This window comes from Octopus sinensis, linkage group LG2, assembly GCF_006345805.1.
Source record: "Octopus sinensis linkage group LG2, ASM634580v1, whole genome shotgun sequence".
In the NCBI taxonomy this organism is placed as follows: domain Eukaryota; kingdom Metazoa; phylum Mollusca; class Cephalopoda; order Octopoda; family Octopodidae; genus Octopus; species Octopus sinensis.
Window position 1 is genome coordinate 136,565,105 of NC_042998.1, and position 25,192 is coordinate 136,590,296.

The following is a 25,192-nucleotide window of genomic DNA, read 5'->3' on the forward strand; positions in this document are numbered from 1 at the left end:
AATAAAGCAAGATCAATAAAGAGATCGATAAAATAACTTAGAGGTTCGCAAACGATATCGATAAAATAGCTTAGAGGTTCGCCAAACTACATCGATAAAATAACTTGGCGGTTCGCCAAAGGTGATCGATAATAACACAAGCTGTTCGCCAAACGAGATCGATAAAATAACTTAAATGTTCGACAAATGAGTTCGATAAAAAAAACTTAGCGGTTCGTCAAAGGAGATCGATAAAATAACTTAGTGGTTCGCCAAAAGTGTTCGATAAAATAACTTAGCGGTTCGGGAGTCGAGATCGATAAAATAACATAGCGGTTCGCTAATCGAAATCAATAAAGCAAGATCAATAAAGGAGATCGATAAAATAACTTAGAGGTTCGCCAAACGATATCGATAAAATAGCTTAGAGGTTCGCCAAACTACATCGATAAAATAACTTGGCGGTTCGCCAAAGGTGATCGATATAATAACATAGCTGTTCGCCAAACGAGATCGATAAAATAACTTTGCGGTTCGCCAAACAAGACCGATAAAATAACTTAGCGGTTCGCCAAAAGATATCGATAAGATAACACAACGGTTCGCCAAAAGTGGTCGATAAAATAACTTAGCGGTTCGACAAACGAGTTCGATAAAAAAAAACTTAGCGGTTCGCCAAAGGAGATCGAGAAAATTATTTTGCTGTTTTTCCAAACGTGATCGATAAAATAACATAGCGGTTCGTCAAAGGTGACGATGAATTAACTTAGCAGTTCGCCAAACGTGTTCGATGAAATACTTGAGCGGTTCGTCAATGGAGATCGATAAAATAACTTAACGGTTCGCCAAACGTGATTGATAAATTAACCTAGCGGTTCGCCAAAGAATATCGATAAAATAACTTAACGGTTCGCCAAACGTAATCGATAAAATAACTTAGCGGTTCGCCAAAGGGGATCGTGAAAATAACTTAGTGGTTCTCTAGGACTCTCCCTCGCTTTCTCTTACTGGTGTTCTCTCGCACATAGCTGGTATGTAATTGTACATTTGTTTCCATGTATTGTGTATTGTGTGTAAAAAACATCCTGATGAGGAGAGTGTCAGTTTTGAATATATGAAATGTCTCATATTAATTGACGCGTCTCCGAAACAATTTTGGATAAACAATTTTGTTATTTTTGTATTTTTAATTTTTCTGTATTTTTTCTGTATTTCTTCTGGAATTTTAATACGTCTTTTTATATGTCCTTTATATGTTTTATTATTCCAATTTTTTAATTTACGAAATGTTTTATCATTTTAAGCGTAAATTCACTGTGTTTTGTATGCAACATTGATTCTTATATATTTAATAATATTATATGATGTTTATTTATTTATATATTATTATTTTTTTAAACGTCGGACTTTATATCCGTTCTGTAGATAATCCGTTTGTCTGTCCTTGTTTGTGCCCTCTGTGTTTAGCCCCTTGTGGGTAGAAAAGAAATAGGTATTTCGTCTGCCGTTACGTTCTGAGTTCAAATTCCGCCGAGGTCGGTTTTGCCTGTCATCCTTTCGGGGTCGATAAATTAAGTACCAGTTGCGTACTGAGGACGATCTAATCGACTAGCTCCCTCCCTAAACATTTCGGGCCTTGTGCCTAGAGTAGAAAATTTTTTTATATAAAACACCATTTGCTTTCTACCTACCTTATAACAATGTTTACACACGCTAAATAATATACTTTCTTTTTCTTTACACTTATACATATATATAGGGAATTAATTAATCATTAGTATACGAAAATACATACATAAACGTGCATGTATGTTGATCTGTAACTATGTACACATATATGAGTATGTAAGAATAGACACATACTTGTCTGTGTGTATATGTGTATGAGTGTGGATCTGTATGTGTATATATACACATATATGTGAGCGGGGTTATGAGCACATACTCATGAGTGGGAAGGTACGCATGTGTGTAAGCATTTATGTAAGTGTGTATGTATATACTTACGCATGTGTATGTGTCTAAATATGCGTGCGTGTATGTATGAATTTATGTATGAGTGTAAGTATGTATGCGCACATATACGTGTGCATGTCTATATATGCATTGTTTGTGTATGTATATATATATATATATATATATATATATATATATATATATATTTATACATATATATGCATATATAGGTACATATATATGTGTTTGTGTTTGTATGTGTGTATACGTATGCGTATGCGTGTATGTGTATGTACATGCAGTAACATGTTTATGAATGCATGTGCATGCCCGTATATGTGCATATATATATGTATATATATATATATAATATATATGTGTGTGTGTGTGTGTGTGTGTTGGTATGTGCATGTATATGCGGGGAAACATGTATCTATATGCCCGCAGATATGAGTAGGGGGCTGTATGCAGCTATGTTGAAACGTGATTGGTTTTATGTATGTATGCAGGGGCGTACATTTACACGGTTGACTGTGTGTACATGTATACATCTGTATGTGAATGTATTCATATACATGGGTGTATATGCATGCATATGTACGTGTGTGTGAGTGTGTGTGTATATATATATGTACATGTGTATGTATGTATATATATATATATATATGTATATACAAGCATATTTATATATATGCATAGATATGTATGTATGTATATACATATATATATATATTCATTTATATATATTATATGCATATTTATATATATATAATATATGCATATTTATATATATATATATATATGCATATTTATTTATATATATATATATATATATATATATATAATGCGTGCGTGTGTGTATATATATAAGTACATATTTAATAAGTACATATGTGTATGTCTGAGTGTATGGTTGCATATTGTATGTTTGTACTCGTGTAGGTGTTGTGCCTAAATATATGTGGGTTTGTGCATGCATAGATGTATGTGTGCGTATGTGTATATTTGTATATGAGCGTTTTTATATGTATATATGTATGTATGTATATGTGCATATATATAATATATATATATATATATATATATATATATATATATGTCTTTGTATGTGTATAAATCTATGATTAAATTTACGTACGCCTGCACGAGTTTACACGTAAACATTTATCATTTTCACATGTAAATTCAGACATAACAATTTAAGAGACCGCTACGCAAATTCACTTCCCTAGAAACGCTATCGTGTAAACATAGTGATTCAAAATTCCACTAACCAATCGTGAATTAACTGACCAACATGCATTTGTATCAATTCCTTCGTAGGGATGATGTGTTAAAAAGTGTAAAGGTGCAGTCTTTTACTCTTTACTCTTTTACTTGTTTCAGTCATTTGACTGCGCTCATGCTGGAGTACCGCCTTTAGTCGAGCAAATCGACCCAAGGACTTATTCTTTGTAAGCCTAGTACTTATTATATCTGTCTCTTTTGCCGAACCGCTTAGTTACGGGGACGTGAATACACCAGCATTGGTGGTCAAGCGATTCTGGGGGGACAAACACAGACACACACACACACACACACATACACACACAAACACACACACATACACACATATACGACGGGCTTCTTTCAGTTTCCGTCTACCAAATCCACTCACAAGGCCTTGGTTGGCCCGAGGCTGTAGAAGACACTTGCCCAAGGTGCCACTGAACCCAGAACCATGTGGTTGGTAAGCAAGCTACTTACCACACAGCCACTCCTGCGCCTATTGTATTTATATGTATATGTATATCTACCTAACTACCTATCTATCTATCTATCTATCAATCTATCTATCTATCTACCTACCTACCTACCTACCTACCTATCTCTCTCTCTCTCTCTCTCTATCTATATATGTATGTGCGCGTATATGTATGTATATGTTTATGTACATGTATATGTCAATGTGCATACGCATTAACGTATTTGCGCATATGCGTGTATGTACATAAGTGTGTATATACATATGTGTGATGATATGTGTGTGCGTGTGGATGTATATATGTGCGTAAAAATATATGTGAATGTATTTGTATGTATATATAAATGGACGCGTGGATGAATGCATGTGTGCGTGTTTATACGTGCGTGTGTACTTGTATATATACAAATTTTCTCAACTTTATTTACACTTATAAATGTACTTTGCATCCTTACATTATTTATGTTGAAATTTCCTCTATTATCTCATTTAAACTTATTCATTTATCACTGTAATTCTATTTACCTTCTCTAATTTACCTCCAACCAACCTGCAAATCCCACGCCCTAACACATGAAAATACAAATCATAAATATTATCATTCAGTCTGCTATAATGAATCCATAAACAAACATACAAAACATCGAAGGGTATATTTTTTCTCTCTGAAGACATTATGCTCAGAAATATGAACTTCTATATTTAATTAATTCACTAAGTATAATTGAAACAGCTGTAAGGGATAATGTTCGATTTGTTGTTGACAATGAATTCTTATTAACCTCACAATCTCCATTTTCTTCTTCCTTTATACGAATATAAACTACAGGTTTTTATATACATAGCTATTATTTTAAGGAAATAATTCTCCCCCAAATATTAGGTATTGAACCAGTATTTCTTTGGATGAAGCCATACCTTCATGAGGCTAAGTATATATATATATATATACAAAATAAGAAAATGGAGGAATATATTTTAATCAATCATCAACTACTAGATAATACCAATTCATATAATTTATTAACTAGTTATATAGGAACATCCAGATCAAAAATGATAATACAGAATAAAACAGTACACATCAATGAGTAATATAATACCATAAGTACAATACGTATAAATAAATATAAATAAATATAAATATAAAATGGATCTTACAGCTGTTTCAGCCATGTAGATAAGAGTATCTCATTATGCTCATATTAGCCAGGTGTATTAAGGTAATATGTGGTTATTAATGAGATACTTATATATATATCCCAAGGCCTCTTCAGAGATTATAAAATACAGTTACAGAGTTCTAAAATGAAGGTATAAATTGCAAATATGAATATTAGAGAAGGTACACGTATACAAGAATAAGTACATATACATACACATACATATAAGTGTATATACACATGCACCTACATATATATAAGTATATACATAATAATATACATACACATAAGGTTACAGTTAGTCAAATCAATATATTAGAATATACATACATACACATATCCACATGAAAGTGTACATATACAAAGTCCAGAGTTCATTGTATTACGTTACAAAAGGCTATTAATATTATTATTATTATTAATAATAATACCAGTAAAAGAATATGTGCATTCCGCCATTCACAATACATAGTAGATGGTATCATAATATAATAATATAATATTGCGGTTTTTAACTAAAATAAAATGTCATAGAAACCTGGTGTGTTAAGAATATTATGTATCGGAGGGAAAGAGTTTACAGCTAGCTGGGACGACTTTTCATCTCTTTCCGATGTATATTGCGTTTTTAAACTACCTATACCTATATGAGAATTTATCTCGGACGGAAACCACCCCTTCTTGCCTGTCAACGGTGTATATATATATATATATATATATGTATCAAGTACGATACATAGATGACTGCGGACGCATAGATTTTACTGGCTTTTATTATAAATCTCACAAGATCTGCAAAACCTGTAAAACCTATAAATATAAACATAAACTGTTTATTACTGTTAACAAAAAAATAACAGTAATAATGTATAGGGTTATCATGTATGCTTGTGTATGCGTGTGTGTGCGTGTGAATGGAAACGCATGGGCCTGTGTATAGTGCGTGCGTTTGAAGTGTTGTGAGTTTGATGTATTTGTGTGTGTGTGTGTATGGACGTGTGTATATGAATGTAAGGCTTTCGCGCGTGTGTGTACATGTGTATATGAATGTGAGACTTTCGCGTGTGTATGTGTGTGTTTGTGTGTGTGTCTGTGTTTGTTCGTGCGTGTATAGCCGCTTGTGTGTGTAGCAGTTGATGTGTGCACATGTGTATGTATGTGTGTGACCCTATAGTGTGTGTGTATTATGTACGTCTGAATGCGAAAGTTGTGTGTGTTTATGTGTGTTGCGTGTGTGTGTGTATATTGTCTGTGCATTGTGTGTGCATTTTGGAATGAATACTGTGTGTTGTGGGAAATTGCATAGAGGTGTGAGGTGTGATAGGGGTGACGGGAATTAGGGGTTGGGAGGTGAGGTAGGGGTGACAGGAATTAAGGGTTGACATGCATTGGGTGGTAGTATGTGCGGAGTTGGAAGGTGTGTGTGTATGTGAACGTATGTACATGTGAGTGTATGTGGGAGCATGCATAATGGTGTGTGGTGTGTGTGCTGAGTTGAACAGTGTGTAGAGTTGTTCGTATTGTGGTGTGTATGGTAAGAATATTGGAGTTTATGTGTAGGTGTATGCAGAATGGTGTGTGGTGTGACTACTGAGTTAAACAACGTGTATGGGTATTTGTATAGTGGTGTGTGTGGTGAAGATACTGAGTTAGACGGTGTACTATGTGTGTATATATATATATATATATATATATATATATATATATTATATATATATATATATATATATATATATATATATACATATATATATATATATATACATATATATATATATATATATATATATATATATATATATATATATATATATATATATGTATATTATATATATATGTATATTATATATATATATATATATATATATATATATATATATAGATATATATATATACATTTATACATATATAAATATATATGCATATATATGCATATATACAAATATATACCGTGATGTTTACATATAAAAAAGACATAATCTTTGCCACGCTTTCAGTCTTATGTTATTAACATCATTTTATAGGACAGCGATATATACACCAAGTGTGATCGGTTCCTCCTTTATTTACCTTTGCAATTTGAAAATGTGGTATCTTGTGAAAAGTTTAAAGATAATTTATCCATATTGTATAATAATACGGTATCTTCCAGAAACGTTTTCCAGGCATCATCCTAACTGTTTGAAGCTGATATTCGCATCTATTGAAGTTTCAGTAACTTTTCTGTTCCTGTCGCAAGATAAACTCTTAATTTATAAAGAAGGCACATCCGTTTTGCAAGAACAGGTACTAAGGAATTTTTTTTTACGTATGATGACAAATATTGGTATATATAGTTATTAAGATATTTAATTTGATATATTTTAGTAAGAAGATTATAACTGTTTGCAAAGCCATTTGGCCATTAGTAAAATTTTCTCAAAGCTGACCCATTAAATCAGAATTCTAGACGTTATCTATTTATGCAATCTAAGGCATCTACAATGCTTCGTATTTGATATCATTTGATTTCTGCTAGTGAATGATTTTTCTTTAGCTCTTGTTTTCAACTTTTTCTGTAATGTTTCGCGAAGAACAATTCAAGAGATTAAAATTGCTCAACTCTGAAAGAATATTTGTTTTTATTCCAAGCTTTCTTCTATTGCTGCAATGAAATGTGATATGTAATATAGTGTTTATAGCATACTCTAAACAGTTCTGAATATGCATTACATTAGATAAACTCTAGTGAGAGTTTATCTAATGTAATGTTTCCTTTCTTCTAACATCTCAACTCGCACTGTGTGTGTGTGTGTGTGTGTTTGTGTGTGTGTGCTTGCATGCGCGAGCGTGTATGCGTGCGTGTTTGCATGTGTATGTGTGCGTGTTTCTGTGAATGTAAGCTTATGCTTTTGACTAAGATTTTTTTTTGTTATGGTACAATTTTCTTTCTGTACTGCTGAATGAACCGAACTATTTACATTAAAATATGCTTTGCTCACTTCAAATGGATAAAATGCAATCTATCTCGACTCCTTGAAATTTGAACTAAGAAACACAACATATTAAGTATGAAAGCACACCTTCATTGTTCTTCTGGCGTTAACATTATAAACAGATCGAGTGTTATGAATTTTATAGCTAATGAGTAAACATAGATAGATGCATTGACATCTGACATACCAAATAGACAAATATGTTGCGGTTCAAAAGAAAGAAAGCGACACAGAGAGATACGGGAGCAAACTCAGAGAAGTAGATAGCGGAATGAATAGAAAGCAAGGAAGAAACAGAATGGAGTTAGAGAAGAGAGAGAGAGAGAAAAAAAAAGATGGGTCAACTAGTAGGACAGGTTGGCCGTTAGGAATATATAGGTGTATATTTTAATTATATAAAATGACTGTAGTTAAATTCGACATTTTACCGTCGCTTCTTAGGGAAACAAAAGTCATGACAGTTACTGCGCAGACACGAGAATTGCGACTGATGGTGACATTTACATAAAAATTGATTACCACGACCAAACCTATATTCAGGATAAAAATTTTGTATATTTTTCTTGATATGTTTTTTGCTGAAGAAACATTCATCTTTATGCGATCATAGGTGGCCACTGTTCCACTTACTACCACTTATGAGCTTACAAACCAGACATATTATTTCTCACTGAGACTAATTTTCTCTACCTAACTCTATCAGTCAATCTCCACTGACCTCGCGATGGTCTTTTTTGCTCTAATGATTGAAGTACGGGATCCGTATGTGCGTAATATCGGTGTTATTATTAATGTAATTCAGCATCTCTTGGAATTCTAGCTTTGATGTAGAGGCGCAGGCATGGCTGTCTGGTTAAGAACCTCGTTTTGCAACCATGTGGTTTCGGGTTCAATCCCACTGCACGGAAGATTGGGCCAAAGTATCTTCAACTATAGCCAAGAGCCGAGCAATGCTTTGCGAAAGAATTTAGTAAACAGAAACTGTGTGTGCGTCTAAGTTTGTATTCCACCATCCCTTGAAAACCGGGTCTAGTCTATTTACGTCTCCGTGACATAACAGTTCAGAAAAAGTGACTGATTGAATAAGTACTGAACTTAAAAAATAAGAAGGGCCATACATTTTTCGGCTCAACCCTTTAAAGCAGTACCTCAGTATGGCCGCAGTCTAATGAGGGAAAAAAGTAAAAGATAGAAGAAAAGATAAAGCTTACTCGAAAACAGTACTCTGCCTTTATATCAGCCATTTTGATTAAACTTGTTAGATAAAAACCTTCTGAATATCCCGTTTCTTACAGCGAGACCATTTAACACAATTACTTTACTGTTACATATCAACTTCGTAAGCCCTACCCACAAAACAAAACTAAAACATCAAAAACAACAGCCCCTTCTAACACTTTCGCTTCTATCAGTTATGTAAGTTTTTCAAACAGTTGAATTATTTGTTATTTTCAAATAATTTCACTGCTATAAGAAACAATTGCCATTTTCTGCTCATTTTCATGGAATGTTTTAAAAATTTTTTTGTAGAATCTAGCTTCATCTTTCTGATAGCGTTTCCATGGGGAAAAAATGTTGTCGTAATCCTTATATTGAGAATTAGGGGTGGTGAGCTGGCAGAATCGCTAGCACCCAGGGCGAAATGCTACGAGGCATTTCGTCCGTTTTTACAATTTGAGTTGAAATTCCGCAGAGATTGACTTAGCCTTTCATCCTTTCGGGTTGATAAAATAAGTACCAGTTGAGCACTGGGTCGACCTAATTGACTTAGCCCCTTTTCCCAAAACTTTTGGCCTTGTGCCAAAAGTTGAAACCCTTATATTAAGAATTAATATTGCATTAACAATGTTGATTTCATTATTTACATTATTTACATTTGACGGATATTGTCCTCATTTTGTTTGTAGTTAACACAACGTTTCGGTTGATATATCCTCCAGCCTTCTTCAGGCGTCTTGGGGAAATTTCGAACCTGGGTTCTCATTCCTAAGGTATTTTTCGGTGTTATTATTATTATTATTATTATATTATTATTATTATTATTATTATTATTATTATTATTATTATATTATTATTATTATTATTATTATATTATATTATTATTATTTTATTATTATTATTATTATTATTATTGAGTGAGAGAGCAGTGCATGCCATCAAAGTGACACTGGGGTAAAATATACGAAGCCCAGTATACCCATCATGACTACCCGTTTGATAAGGGTACTCTAGGCATATGCATCACAACCATACGTGTGCGACATGGTGATCTCATATCAAGATAAACAGCACATGACCTTGCAGGTGGGGCCCAGTTAGAATTTTCTTCTGGTCGAGTAGCCCATCCCGCTCAAAAGGTCCCTAAATAAGGGTTGTTTAAGGATTTTGAACGAAACACCCATGTTTCCAGAGGTGAATTATCCAAACCCCAAAGAATCCCTCTCAACACATGGCTATGATACTCCCCCACTACTTCTGCTCGTGATCAGAGATGCACATATCGTCAGCCACTAAGGGACATGCTCAACTGGTTAAGGTCAAACAGCTGACAAGCAAATCTGTGGTATTGAGCAGAATATTTGCTGTAGCCCGTCTTTTATACCAAGACAAAACAATGTACATGATAACACTTCCAATCAGTTAAGATCAGAAGCCATGAGAGCCACTGTCTGGTACTGCATCAGGGCATTATCATTATTATTATTATCATCATTATTATTATTATTATTATTATTATTATTATTATTATTATTATTATTATTATTATTATTATTATTATTATTGTTCAGGTCACTGCTTAAAATCGAACTCAGAATCATGGGGTTAGTATCCCGCACTCTTAACCACTTAAATATAGAAATGTTGATTCCTAAAACCATTTGACAAAGTCTTTGTTAGAAATGACACATTGAAAACTTGCTTATTCTTTGATAATGATAGACATGGAGGATCTATAGTGATAAATGTATTTTTGAATGATAATCGAGTCGAAATTCTGTGGATAAAAAGACAAGAATAAATTTAAAATAACTGTAAATGAAATATTTCCACGCTGAGAAAATAAGTGAAAAGTTTCTTATCGTTTATAATTTATCTCTTACTTATTTCAGTAACTAGTCTGCGGCCATGCTCGGGCACTACGTTGACGAATTTTAGTCGAACAAATCGACCCTAGTAATTATTTTTTTAAAGCCTGTTACTGCTATCGGTTTCTTTGGCCGAACCGTTGGGTCGCGGGGGTGTAAACATACCAACACCGGTTGTTAAGCGGCGGTGAGGGACGAACTAACACACGCACATACTCACGCACAGGCGCACAATCATATAAACGACGAGCTTCACACAAACACGCACACACATACACACACATATGCGACGGGCTTCTTTCAGTTTCCATCAACCAAATCAACTCACAAAGCCTTGGGCGTATCGAAGGTGCCACGCAGTGGGACTGAACGTGGGACCATGTGGTTGGGAAGCAAACTGCTTACCACAGTACCACGCATGCGCCTATTTTTAAGATTTAATGTGCATTATTTCAATATATATATATATATATATATATAGGGAGAGTTTACGAAAAAAAACGAAAGACGAAGATAGGTGGTGTACAAAACAAACAGATGTATTAGTGTAACGCTCAGGAATTGAAAAAAGTATTTTATGTTTGGAGCCTGCGCTCTTCTACAGAAAGGGACACAGAAAAAACAAGGAGGGAAACAAGGAGAGAAAATAAATGTGTGTAGTGGCTAACGATCTTTAATGGCGTCTGACTCGGACAGAAGAGTCACACACGAGAAGGAAAGTAGGGGAGATAACAAAGTAAAGATGACCCCCAACACGAAGGTGCGTGTGTGTATAAGAGAGTATGTATGTGCGTGTGAAAGAGGGCTGGTGGTTTGGACGTGTGCGCGTATGTATGTGTAGGTGTGAAAATGTGGGGATGGGTGTGTGGGTGGTGTGTTGTGATGTGATGTGTAATGTTGTATGGTGTAGTGTGGTGTGGTGTGATGTTGTTGGGAGGTGGGGGAGGCGAGAATGGGGAATGCACGGGTGGGGTGTGGGTTCGGCTGAGGGTTGGGGTAGAGTTGGGGTTTGTTGGTAGGCAGAGGGTGGGGGTAGAGGTGGGGTATGTGGAGGAGGGTGTGTGGGATAGGATGGGGGATGGGAAGGATAGGGAAGGTGGCGTAGGAATGTGTAGGGGTGGGTGGGCTTATGGGGGGGGGGGAAGGTGGGTATGGGAGGAGAGAGAGGAGGAGAGAAGAGAGAAAGTGAGTAAGAGAGAACAGAGAAAGAGAGGGTGAAAGAGTAGGAGAGAAGAGAGAAAGAGAGTAAGAGAGCAGAGGGAAAGAGAGTAGGGTGAAGAGAAGTAACAGTGAAGAGAAGTAGGAATCGGCGCAAGAGAGGAGAGTTGGGTAGGAAGAAGGAGGAGGGAGGGGGGAGAGAGAGGAGAGGAGGAGAGTGAGGAAGCTATATACATATATATATATATATACACACTCATACACACACATATATACGTATATGTATATGTATATATATATATATACACACACACATATATATATATATACGTATATATATATATATATATATATATATATATATGTGTAATATATATATATATATATATGTGTGTATATTATATATATATATATATATATATACACACACACATATATATTATATATATATATATATATATTATATATTATATATATATATATATATATTATATATATATATATACACACATATATATATTATATATATATATATATATATATATATATATATATATTTCAACAATTGAGGGCAAAATTAATTAATTATTAATCAATTTCACCAAGTGTTCAGTATGCAAAGGGACCATTCAAGGCGAATTCAAATATTACATTATATAAAAGGGCTTAGTAAAATAAATTACTTTGCCGCATACTGAACTCATTAGAAATAGCAGCTAAAAAACTTTTTTAAGGCTATTCTAATACTTAAAGAAAATCTCTCTCATATATAGTGTTTGCTTAATTCAACTCACAAAAGTTTGGGGGTAAGGACATCGAAAAATCAAATGCTAAGGTTATTCGAGAACGTACGTTTCAAGATTAGTCAAAACAACATTTCTATCATCGGCTCAGAAATTCCTTGGTTTGGATTTGGAAACACTGAAAATAAGAACATACCCTTTCGAAGATCTGCTCCCAACTACAGTGCCAACAAATTCAAAATAAGCAAGCGAAGAATCTCTGTTCTCCCCTTTCCACCAGCGTGGGTTAAAATCATCAAACACTATGCTTATTTCGGTAAAATCCGAAGCATTAATCAGAGGGAGATTAATTATAATTTCAACAATTGAGGGCAAAATTAATTAATTATTAATCAATTTCACCAAGTGTTCAGTATGCAAAGGGACCATTCAAGGCGAATTCAAATTATTACATTATATAAAAGGGCTTAGTAAAATAAATTACTTTGCCGCATACTTTGCCCTCAATTGTTGAAATTATAATTAATCTCCCTCTGATTAATGCTTCGGATTTTACCGAAATAAGCATAGTGTTTGATGATTTTAACCCACGCTGGTGGAAAGGGGAGAACAGAGATTCTTCGCTTGCTTATTTTGAATTTGTTGGCACTGTTAGTTGGGAGCAGATCTTCGAAAGGGTATGTTCTTATTTTCAGTGTTTCCAAATCCAAACCAAGGAATTTCTGAGCCGATGATAGAAATGTTGTTTTGACTAATCTTGAAACGTACGTTCTCGAATAACCTTAGCATTTGATTTTTCGATGTCCTTACCCCCAAACTTTTGTGAGTTGAATTAAGCAAACACTATATATGAGAGAGATTTTCTTTAAGTATTAGAAATAGCCTTAAAAAAGTTTTTTAGCTGCTATTTCTAATGAGTTCAGTATGCGGCAAAGTAATTTATTTTACTAAGCCCTTTTATATAATATATATATATATATATATATATATATTATATATATATATACGTACGTATATATATACGTACTACGTACGTACACACACGCGCGCACACACACACATTCTTAACGTCACTCCCAAGTAAGTATAACCTGGTAGCTTGAATCACACTTTCGCAAATTGTTTTAGGTGCCTAAGTTGTCGCAATCAAACATCGATGCCCTCGCGTCGTTACACTCTTGGGTTCGATTCCTGGACCTGAGTAATACGTTGCGTCCTAGGACAAGGTACATCATTTTCCGTTACTACCCAGTCTACTAAGTTGGAAATCAGTTCCATGTTAGTGCAGGTTCATGAGGCCAGAATTTATCCAGATTTTTAAGAAGTGTAATCTGAGAGTTCAACACTTCCCATCCCTTTCAACGTTCATGTGTCAAGGGGAAGTAAATTTATGCAAGAATGTTATTTTTCACTGCTATGAAGCAAATAGTGAAAGTGCGTGACCTAGTGGTTAACATATTGGACTCACACTTATTAGATAGTGGGTTCAATTCTCAGAACGAGTGGTATTCGTGTCCTTGAGCAAAGGACTTCCTGTTGCTATAGTTCCGTCAACTGAAAATAAGTACCAGTGGTACCTGAAGGTTAAACCTACGATGAACTTGTACGTTGAAAGGGATGGGAAGTGTTGTACTCTCAGATTACACTTCTTAAAAATCTGGATAAATTCTGGCCTCATGAACCTGCACTAACATGGAACTGATTTCCACTTAGTAGACTGGGTAGCTGGGTAGTAACGGAAAATGATGTACCTTGTCCTAGGACGCAACGTATTACTCAGGTCCAGGAATCGAACCCACGACTTTATGATCAGCAGCCCAAAATACATAACCACTAGGACATATGCTTTCTTGATTATCAGTACAACGTATTGAAAATCACAGTTTAAATTCATAACAAATACAATTATACAGATTGTATATAATCTTATAGGATGTCAGAATTTATTGAATATTGGTCCTCGTTCCCAACTAGAACTTTAGAAAACTCCAGTAAAGAATCCCTACCACACCACACCACACCACATCCTGGTCCAGTATTCATATCCCTAGTTTAGTGCGTAGCACAACTCTATGGAATGAAAATGTATTGCATGCCAGGCCTTTTTCTTACATAGTTTTACAAATTTTTCAATTATCGAAACTAAACAAAATACTCGAGCTATTTATTAGTTTTATCATGTGTTGTCATATGTATATGTTACATAGAACCCCATTAACATCACTGCAATCACAGTTTAATTTACAGTAGATAGTTGCTTTGCTGGATATTATATTATACTAGGAAAGAAGTTATTTTGATATATAAAAATCCATTATAACAGTCTAGCTATGTGTGTACTCTAGCCAAGTATATTGCTCCCTCTCTAAACAAATATAAACATATACATGTGAAAGAAAGAAAAGATCTGAATTCATTTCGAAGTGGTGTTTAATTTCTAAAGCTTATGCAAACGTTTACAGCATGTTTATAAAATTTTGAAGGGGGTGCAGAGTTAATGTTGTGAGTTTCTAAGAAACATCCTGTCTTCTACCAAGAGAAGCAACACATATTAAAAGCCAGCTGCATATACTGAATATTAACTTTCAACTGTAGATGCTGCATGCTATATACATTTTGTAGTTATCCTAAGTTTATATTAAGACAAGCTCCACTGTAACTCCGATACAGTTTGTATGACTAAGTTTATTTTTCAGCATTTTTCAACATGATGAGAGAAGTTGAAATAACATTAGATTAGTAAAGTTAAAAATGACAGCATTAATATACTGTTTCAGACAATGTGGATAGTTTCCAGATCAAGATATTTCTGTCCATGTGTCAAGGTGAAGTAAATTTATGCAAGAATGTTATTTTTCACTGCGATGAAGCAAATAGTGAAAGCGCGTGGCCTAGTGGTTAACATATTGGACTCACACTTATTAGATAGTGGGTTCGATTCTCAGAACGAGTGGTTTTCGTGTCCTTGAGCAAAGGACTTCCTGTTGTTATGGTTCCTTCAACTGAAAATAAGTACCAGTGGTACCTGAAGGTTAAACCTACGATGAACTTGTACGTTAAAAGGGATGGGAAGTGTTGTACTCTCAGATTACACTTCTTAAAAATCTGGATAAATTCTGGCCTCATGAACCTGCAGGTTTGAGGTAAAAATCTATAAATAATACAGAAATACGCACAGAAGATGCACCTATGTTTAATTTGTGAAAGGTGATGTAGAGCGATCTTTACCCTATAAGATAAATGCGGTGAGTTTCTATATACCGTAAATCCTCGAGTATAATCCACATTTTTTTCCCAAAATTTAAAGTTCAAAATCCTTAGTACGTACTATATACGAGGTTAAAAATGAAAAATATATTCTAAGCAATATCGGAGTCTCTATTTGCTGTTTGGCAATGTTTATTCAGACGCATTTTGTGATGTCGGGCGCGAAAATACCTTAAGCTAAGCCTGAAAGCAATGAAGTCATAAAAGAATCATCCATAACTTGCAGTAAGCAACATTTATTAAAATAAAAGTATTCAGAACATAGAATAACACGTACAAAAATAATTTGCAAACATATTTACATTCCCATATAACAGTTAAGAACATCACCATTATTGCATTACGCATGCGCGGAAGTATTTGTTCGACTAGGTGCTGTTGGCTTAATTACGCACGACTCAAGTTAGAGAAGGGGGGCATATTATACACAAGGTTTAAGTTTTTCAGAGGTACTGCCCCGCTAAAAATCCCTTGCGTATTATACTCAAGGGTGGCCTATACTCGAGGATTTACGGTAAGTCGTTTCCTACCATGAGAAACACCAAGTAATAGAAGCCGCTTGGATAAGATAAACTTTCAACTGCAGACACTGCAGCCTATAAATGTCGACTTAAAACATAGCCGTCACGATGTTGTCTGGAGAGGCCAGAAACTGAAGAATTCAATAAAGTAAATCAAACTAGCGTTCGGTTTCAAGAATCGTTCACACATTTAATTTTCCTTTGATAACATATAATCTTCGTGACTAAGAAATCTGGAAAGTATATATTCCGAGTGAGTGATGCAGAATGGAAAGAGTTTTCCATTACAAATTGAAAGAAAGAAAAAAGAAAACACTTGGGAAATTCTTCAGCTGAGAAAAAACAAAACACCCAATAGTGAGACGCGAAAAAATGCAATTAACGTTCTGGTAAAGAGGATCGTTAATATATTTTCCATTTAAGGTTACAAAAAGACATTCATGAGCTGGTTAGTTTATGCAGACATTTATGACCTAAAAATATAATGCTCAAGGGAAAACATCGACAACTGACACAGTTTTCCGTAAACTAACACCAGCCTTGTTACACATTTGATTGACAAGGAACTAAGCAGGAAACAGATCGCATGAAGTCATACAATCAAAATGACACGAATGAAATGTTTTAAGGAAGGAGTGAAATTTTCCAATGCATATTTTCACAGAATATTCATTTACTAAATTTAAGGAGTGTGTAGCATACGGACTGTAATGTGGTAAATGATCGACATTCAAAATGTTCTCAAAGCTCTTTGGAGGATCTTGACAATTCTAATTTATTCAAAAAATTTCGGGACAAAGCTGGCTTGTGCTCCTTCTCTGTGATTTTGTATGGAAATGACAGTAACAAAAAAAAAGAAAGAGTAAAAGAAAAAGTTTACCAACCTTATTCTCTGATGTTTCAACACAGAAAAAATCTGCAGTCAGTTGTTCAGTTGGAAATATGTCTGGTACTGAATTAACGTTTCCTTGACTTTTTTCTAAATGTTTTTCAATATCATTATACTCACTAACTAGCTGAATCGTCAGCACGCCGGGCTAGATGCTTAGCGGCATTTTGTCAGTCTTTACGCTCTGAATTCAAACACGGCCGGGGTCGATGAAATAGGTACCAGTTGAGTATTGGGGTCGATGTAATCGACTTACCCCACTCCTCTGAAATCGCTGGTCTTGTGCCAAGATTTGAAACCCTCATCAATATATATTCACTTCAAACTGCCTTTGATGAAAACACCAGTGTTATAACATTTATAAAGTCTACACACACTTGGAACAGCACTAGCAGTTAAAAACACAAGTCTTAGTTCAGAACACCGTCGGCCACTAGACATGGTATTTCGACTTGATTTGGTCTCTTGATACCTGTAATCTCTTTGATTTTCTCATATACTGTTGAAGATAAATAAAGAACATTTCCTCGCCCTTGATTAACTATTTTTTGCTGGATAAAAACTAACCAGAAGGTATGTCTAATCGATAGCCTCTGATATGTTGTACAGTGCTCCGCTTTTTCTGTTGAATATTTACTACAAATCTATCTATTGAGCACACTCACTAAACTCTTTTTATACAAGTTATTTTCCAGCATACAAATCAAATTTTTCAGACCATAATTTATACACAAAAGGTAGGTTAGCTTATACATCAAGACAACTTTGGAGGACCAAAAATTTCTATGGAAAGATAGTGATAATGTTTGAATGTCACCACATGTTTAAACTAGACACTACATCAATTTGTATTCCGGAAAAGACAGTAAATAATTTGGAGCATACACTATTTTATTCAGTATTTAAAAATGAAATAACTTTACTCTTAATCTCCGGAAACCACTGGCTGCATTCCCCAAAACTCAAAACTTTAATCGTGTGTGGTAATAAAAAAAATAACCATTTGCATGTACACACATACACTACTAAATGTGTGAGTACATGTAGGCACCAACACATGTGTGAATATGTCCTTATTAGAGTTCTGTGTTCCCATGCTGGTGGAGGATAAAGTAACACGCATAATTTTGTGATTCAACATCTTGGACTTCGAAACGATGATCTCTCTCTCTCTCTCTCTCTCTCTCTCTCTCTCTCTCTTTCTCTCACTCTCAATCTTTCTTTCCGTCTATTTAGATAGTTATTTAGTTGTCTGTTTGTCTGTCTGTTTGTCTGTTGTTTATCTGCTTGTCTGTGTTTCACCTATCACCATTGGCGTTAGTTATTTTTCTGTCTGTCTGTCGTTCACCAATTGCTATCGGTGTCTCCTTTCTACATTATAAACAACCTCACAGGTACACACATACATTATTGTTTTTCTCTTCTCTTCATCGCATTCTCTCTATATTGTTTTGTGTATGCTTATGTCTTTCGTTTAGATATATTTGTCGGAACTTACGTGTGTATGCTTGAATGTTTGCGCATGTGTTTGTCTTTAATCGGAAATGAACAACTTCACAAACGGAGAGAGAAAGATTTATATATATATATATATATATATATATATATATATATAGAGAGAGAGAGAGAGAGAGAGAGAAAGAGGGTGAGAGAGAATATAGGTAAAATACTTTGCATACGCAAACTTATAAACAACAAAATAAAACATGGAAGAGACCTATTTGATGAAAAGCTAGGTGCTATAAGAGACAACGAGAGAGAGAGAGAGAGAGAGAGAGAGAGAGAGAGAGAGAGAGTGAGAGAGAGAGAGAGAGAGAGAGAGAGAAGAGAGAGAGAGAGAGAGAGGAGAGAGAGAGAGGGAAAGAGACAGAGAAAATCAAAAGCATTGGAAAAGGTAAAATATAGCGAGAAGAGATTAATAGGTAGTTAGGTTGATAGAGCGATAGATGAGTAATTACAGAGATAGCTAGCTAGTTAGATAGATAGATAGAAAAATAGGTAGATAGAAAGTGTTGGGGAATGTGAGATAACGAAGGATAAAAGCGATTACAATGTAATGGCCAAGTGTCAGTAAAATAATACTGAAAAAAAAAACGAAAATAAAATAAAAAAGAAAAGTGATAGGGTGGGTGGTAAATCGTGAAATAGAAAGGTCAGATCATTGAACAACATAGACAAATCTTTTAATTACATAAAATAGCTACAGTTAATTTTGACATTTTACTTTGGTTTCTTCAGGAAACAGAAGCTATGTTAGATTTTTTCTATAGGACATGTTAATGACATTTTAGATATACAGGTCAAATACCAAAACTAAACCTTTAATCCATATAACGATTTTATTACATTTTAATTGAAGTTTCGTTGCTAGGAATATTTCTACTAGAAAAGTTTTAATTTATTTTGTTGTATCTCGGAAGAGTAATAAACACACACACTGGTTCTATTTCGCTTGTGTATTATTTATTATTTATTGATTAAATATTTTACCAATTAATAAATCGATTGTTTGATTAATCGTTTGGTCATTCAATCAATCAATCAATCAATCAATCACCTAGGTTTGGGCAGACAAACCTGAAGCAGAACTGAAGAAGAGAGGACTAAGTTATTGATGAGGTCGTGAATGGCAACTAAAGGACTTCGAGAAACGGAGATGATTGATTGATTGCCCGAACGATTAATCAAACAATTTATTAGTTGATTGATTAAATTGTTAACCAATTAACAAAATAAATAAATAAATAAAGCAGTTAAATGGAACCAGTGCATGTGTTTATTATTGCCATAATGATCTTCTGAAGACACAATAAAATCTTGCAAACAAAATACAAAAACAAAATTCAAATTTACACGCTTTTTTATACCTGGTCAAAATAGATGGCCATTATTCTAGCAATGATTTCATTTACAACATTCACAGATTTATACAAACTGTTATTTGCTTTTGCCGCGTAGACTTAATTATCTCTACCTTGCTTCGCTCGTCAACTCAAGTAATCTTCCTGTATTCTACAATATAGTGTTTGAAATGAAAATATATGTATACGCACACAGTATTGATAATACATTAGAATCGAAAAAAATTAGACTTGTATTTCTTTCGAAGGGTATTTTCTCTATTTTTTTCTAAAAATTAATCACTTTGACTATCAACTTTCGTCTTTTTATTCCCCGTCCATCCTGAGCATCTCACAATATTGAAATTGAAGATATTCTGAAGCACTACTAGAATACATTGTCTCTCTCAAAAATGTTATTTTTCTGTTAATTATCTTATTGTTGTTGTGGACGTAGGTGGTCCCAGCCTAATAAGTTGAATCAATATCATTTAAAGAAGTAGCTGATTGAACTTCACAATTAATCAACGTTTCTTTTTTTTTTTCTAGATATGACCGTTTTCCCTTGATTGACCATTAAGCATAAACTTACCCAACTTCAGAGTTACATATGTATTTCTTGAGGGATATTCAATAGCGATATTTGAATATTCTTGGTAACCATAACCAATCATAACTATAACCGTCACGTGTAAGCGAGTATGACTTGGGAGCAGGTATCTATAATCTTTACTCTTTAACTTGACAATGTGGGGAAAACATTAAATTAAGGTAAGTCGGAGTACAAATCAGCGTCCTAGTTAGTGTGTGTACCACCAGGAGCAACCCTTTTACCCCCATCGCACACATACACACACCCAGCCCCTAACCCTAAACAGGCTTATACAACTGACCTAAAATTGCGCCCCCCCTTAAAAGCATCGCCTCAAGCGGACTGTCTCTTCCCCCACCTAGTTGCAGTACTGGTACAAAGATGATATCTTAATTCTTTAACCGTTTTACCATTTCAAAAGTATATTAATTCTTTTGTTTCGGACATATTAACTTTAAAGCTATTCATGTATTGATATAACTTACTGGTTGAGTACTTCTACAACATTTGAAACCTAATTGAAAATTACCTTAAATTATAGAGACAATTATTGTGCAAATAACTTTACAGAATACTCCTAATTCAATTGTAATTACTCTATAAGCAGTCTCTTGCAGAGAAATCTACTACATTTATTGTTCGCTTCACATCTAATCCTAATTCATACACATGAAGCAGAATTCAGCCAAAATTTTCCTTCTTCCTTCCACCAGCCTCTCACCGCCATATATCCATATGCGCCAGATGTAATAATTCTTCCTGTCAAAAGTAAATGCAGATGTTTCTAAATTATCACTCTGTTTTGAAAAAGTAGCGACATCTCCTTCAAATTAACGTAGTTCTAAATATCCACAAAAGACAGTTATGTCACGACTGATTCGTCTTGAGCATAGTTCTGTTTGATCAGGGCTACCCTGGGTCTAAAGAAGAAGAATCTGAAGAAGAAGAATCTGAAGAAGAAGAAGAAGAAGAAGAAGAAGAAGAAGAAGAAGAAGAAGAAGAAGAAGAAGGAGAAGAAGGAGGAGAAGAAGAAGAAGAAGAAGAAGAAGAAGAAGAAGGAAGAAGAAGAAGAAGAAGAAGGAGGAGGAGAAGAAGAAGAAGAAGAAGGAGGAGGAGAAGAAGAAGAAGAAGGAGGAGGAGAAGAAGAAGAAGAAGAAGAAGAAGAAGAAGAAGAAGAAGAAGAAGAAGAAGAAGAAGACCAACAGTAACAACAACAAGATTTCCGAGCGCTTCATTCCAATAAAATCACAGTCTCTGACAATGCCTATTCTATAAACTCTCTGCTGTAAACTATTCCGGTCTTTGGAAACGTGCCAGAGTATGTCCCCTGATCATTTCAAGTATTAACTAGCTACTACCATTCCCAACATATCAAAAGTCAACGGAACACTCTTCAATATTTCCAGTACTTTGAATTTATTTCCCTGCTTAGTAGTCACCAGTGTGGCTTACAAAGTGCCAGATGTTCTCTGTCACCTGTCAGTATTCTCTCACCGTTGAGAAATTTGCTGAAAAAAAACGTTGAATTTGAAAACAGGAAATCTTTTCAACATGTTTAGCTTAAAACTGTTATTCGTCCAACTTTAATTTCATGGATCGGAAAGGTCCTGTTAAATCACATTATTCCGTATACTAATGGGTTTCTCTCTCTCTCTCTCTCCCTCTCTCTCTCCCCCTCTCCCCCTCTCCCTTCCCCTTCCCCTCTTTCTCTTGTTCCTAATCAATCAACTCTAATCTTTTCCTAAGTTGTTACCTATATGTTCGTTTCTCTTCTTCACTTTTACCTAACCAAATGGTTCTCAACTAGAGTCCATATAAGATTTTGGGGGGTCCACACAAGCAAATTAGGGACACACGGTAGTATTTTAAATGTCTATGTAAAGTTTTGATTTATATGTATCTATTACATATATTAACAGTTTACATACTTCACTCGGTGCTACTCTGGCGTGTGATCTACAAGGGGCATTACTTTAGGTTACTTTTAAAATCATTTTGTACATACTTAGCATTATAAATGTATTTTTAAAAAATTCTTACTATTTTAATAATAAGAAAACCATATGATAATTAAAATAAACGCGTTGATCACCCACTAAATAAATTTTCTCACGTAGATCACACGGAAAGTAACACTATCACAAAGTAAAGTAAAAATTAACCTAAAGTAATCTCTCTTTAAATTGTAGATCACACGCCAAAGCGGCACCTTTCTTTTTCTTAAGAAATGATGTGAATCTAATGCTGTTTTCTTGTAAAAATGTAACTGCTTTCTGTTTTTTTTTTGTAAAAATGCAACTGCTTTCGTCACGTCGCCGATCATATTGTAAAAAAGCCAACATCTTACGGGTTTTTAGAAATTGAAAAGTAAACTAATAAGTAACCTAAAGTAATCTCCCTTGTAGATCACACGCCAAAGTAGCATTCTTTACTCTATACAAGTGAATGTATGAATAAAAAATAGAAATCTTGAAAGAAGTATCTATAAAATTAGCTTTTAAACATTGAATGGCTTATGTGGGGCCCACCAGAATAAAATAGTAAGCAAAAAGGTCCATAGGTGAAAATTGGTTGAAAACCATGGATCAAACCTTTCGCAAATTGTTATCCTCCTCGCGGCATCTAGACAATTCACCTCCCCACCTCACAAAAATGAAACCTACACTACCCCCATGAGCAAAGATCTGGAAAACATTCTTTAATTTGAGCATGACAGCTTTAGCTTTTTCAACAGCACAAAGAAACAATTACTACATATATTTAAAAAAAAACAATATCGTACGTCATCCTTTATAGTATTAAATAATAAACAAAATTCTGAAAGTCACTATTAATATTAGGCTTAAAGTTTACTGATGATCTCTCCTGGTGATGTTAAATTCATAGCAGCAAAATCTGTATTCCAAACGCTGTCCTTCCTTTTAAATATTCAACATATTAGGCACAGGCGTGGGTCTATGGTAAGAAGTTTGCTTCCCAAACACATGGTTTCGGGTTCAGTCCACTCCGTGGCACCCTGGGCTAGCGCCGACCAAAGCCTTATAAGTGAATTTGGCAGATGGAGACTGAAAGAAGCTGTCGTATATGTGTGTGTGTGTGTGTGTGTGTGTGTGTGTGTGTGTGTGTGTGTGTGTGTGTTTATCCTTCATCAGCATTTGACAACCAGCTTTGGTTTATTTACGTCCCGTTACTCTGAAACTCGAAATCAGAGTAATGGGACGCACCAGGCTTTAAAAAATTAGTACAAGGGTCGATTTGTTCGACTAAAACGTTGAAGGCGGTGCACTAGCACGGCTGCAATCTGACTGATACAAGTAAAAAGGATAAAATACATATATCTTCGAACAGTTGCAGATTCTGTAGATCCTCCACCATGGAATACTGCCATCACCATTAAAGAGGTGTTACTACTACACACACAAACACCTTAGATCTCACCCAGCACATTTGAACCTCTACCTCGTAGACGCACTGTATTCCCGTTCAGCCTTTTCAAACTAGTTGCATATCACTTCCGCTCACCCTTATAATCACACAGCGTGTTCTCAAGAATCCGTATTAACCACTTTGTCTAATCCTTTCACTTCAGAACAACATCTATTTGGATTACCTTTCCACCCGTATTTTTCCGTATCAACCCTGCTCATTTTTATTTAGTTAGACACTAAACAAGAAACCCTCCAATCACCCCATACCAACATTACAAGTATAATCATAATTTCTTTTAACAAAATCAGAAGATCATTTGGTCACAAGGTTCCTATATTCTTTTTTTAATGAAAAGACAGCCTTTTCAAAGATATTGAAAATATTCTTAAAATGACATAAAAGATGCACGTGCATGGTAGGTGCACACCAATTTTAGCAGGAAGAAACGTTTTTAGTGCGTAAAAACATGTAATATTTACAGAAAATTTAAGGCGGCGAGCTAGCAGAATCTTCACCGTACAGGGAAAAATGCTTAGCGGTATTTCTTCCGACATTGCGTTCTGAGTTCAAATTCCCGCAGTCGACTCTGCCTTTCACCCTTTCATGGTCGATAAAATAAGTACCGGTTTATCGACTTGGACTCCCCACCAAATGGCCTTTTGCCAACATTTAAAACCAATATTTAAAGCAAATTTGCATATAGGGCCACAGGGTAATTTTTTGAAACATTAAAAAAAAAAGAAAAAGTAAAAAGCGCCACCAAAAACAGTAATTTACAATTCCATCATACCATCCAAAATATATTTAACTCCAAAAATCTATTGGAACAATAACATTCTTTCCATCGGAG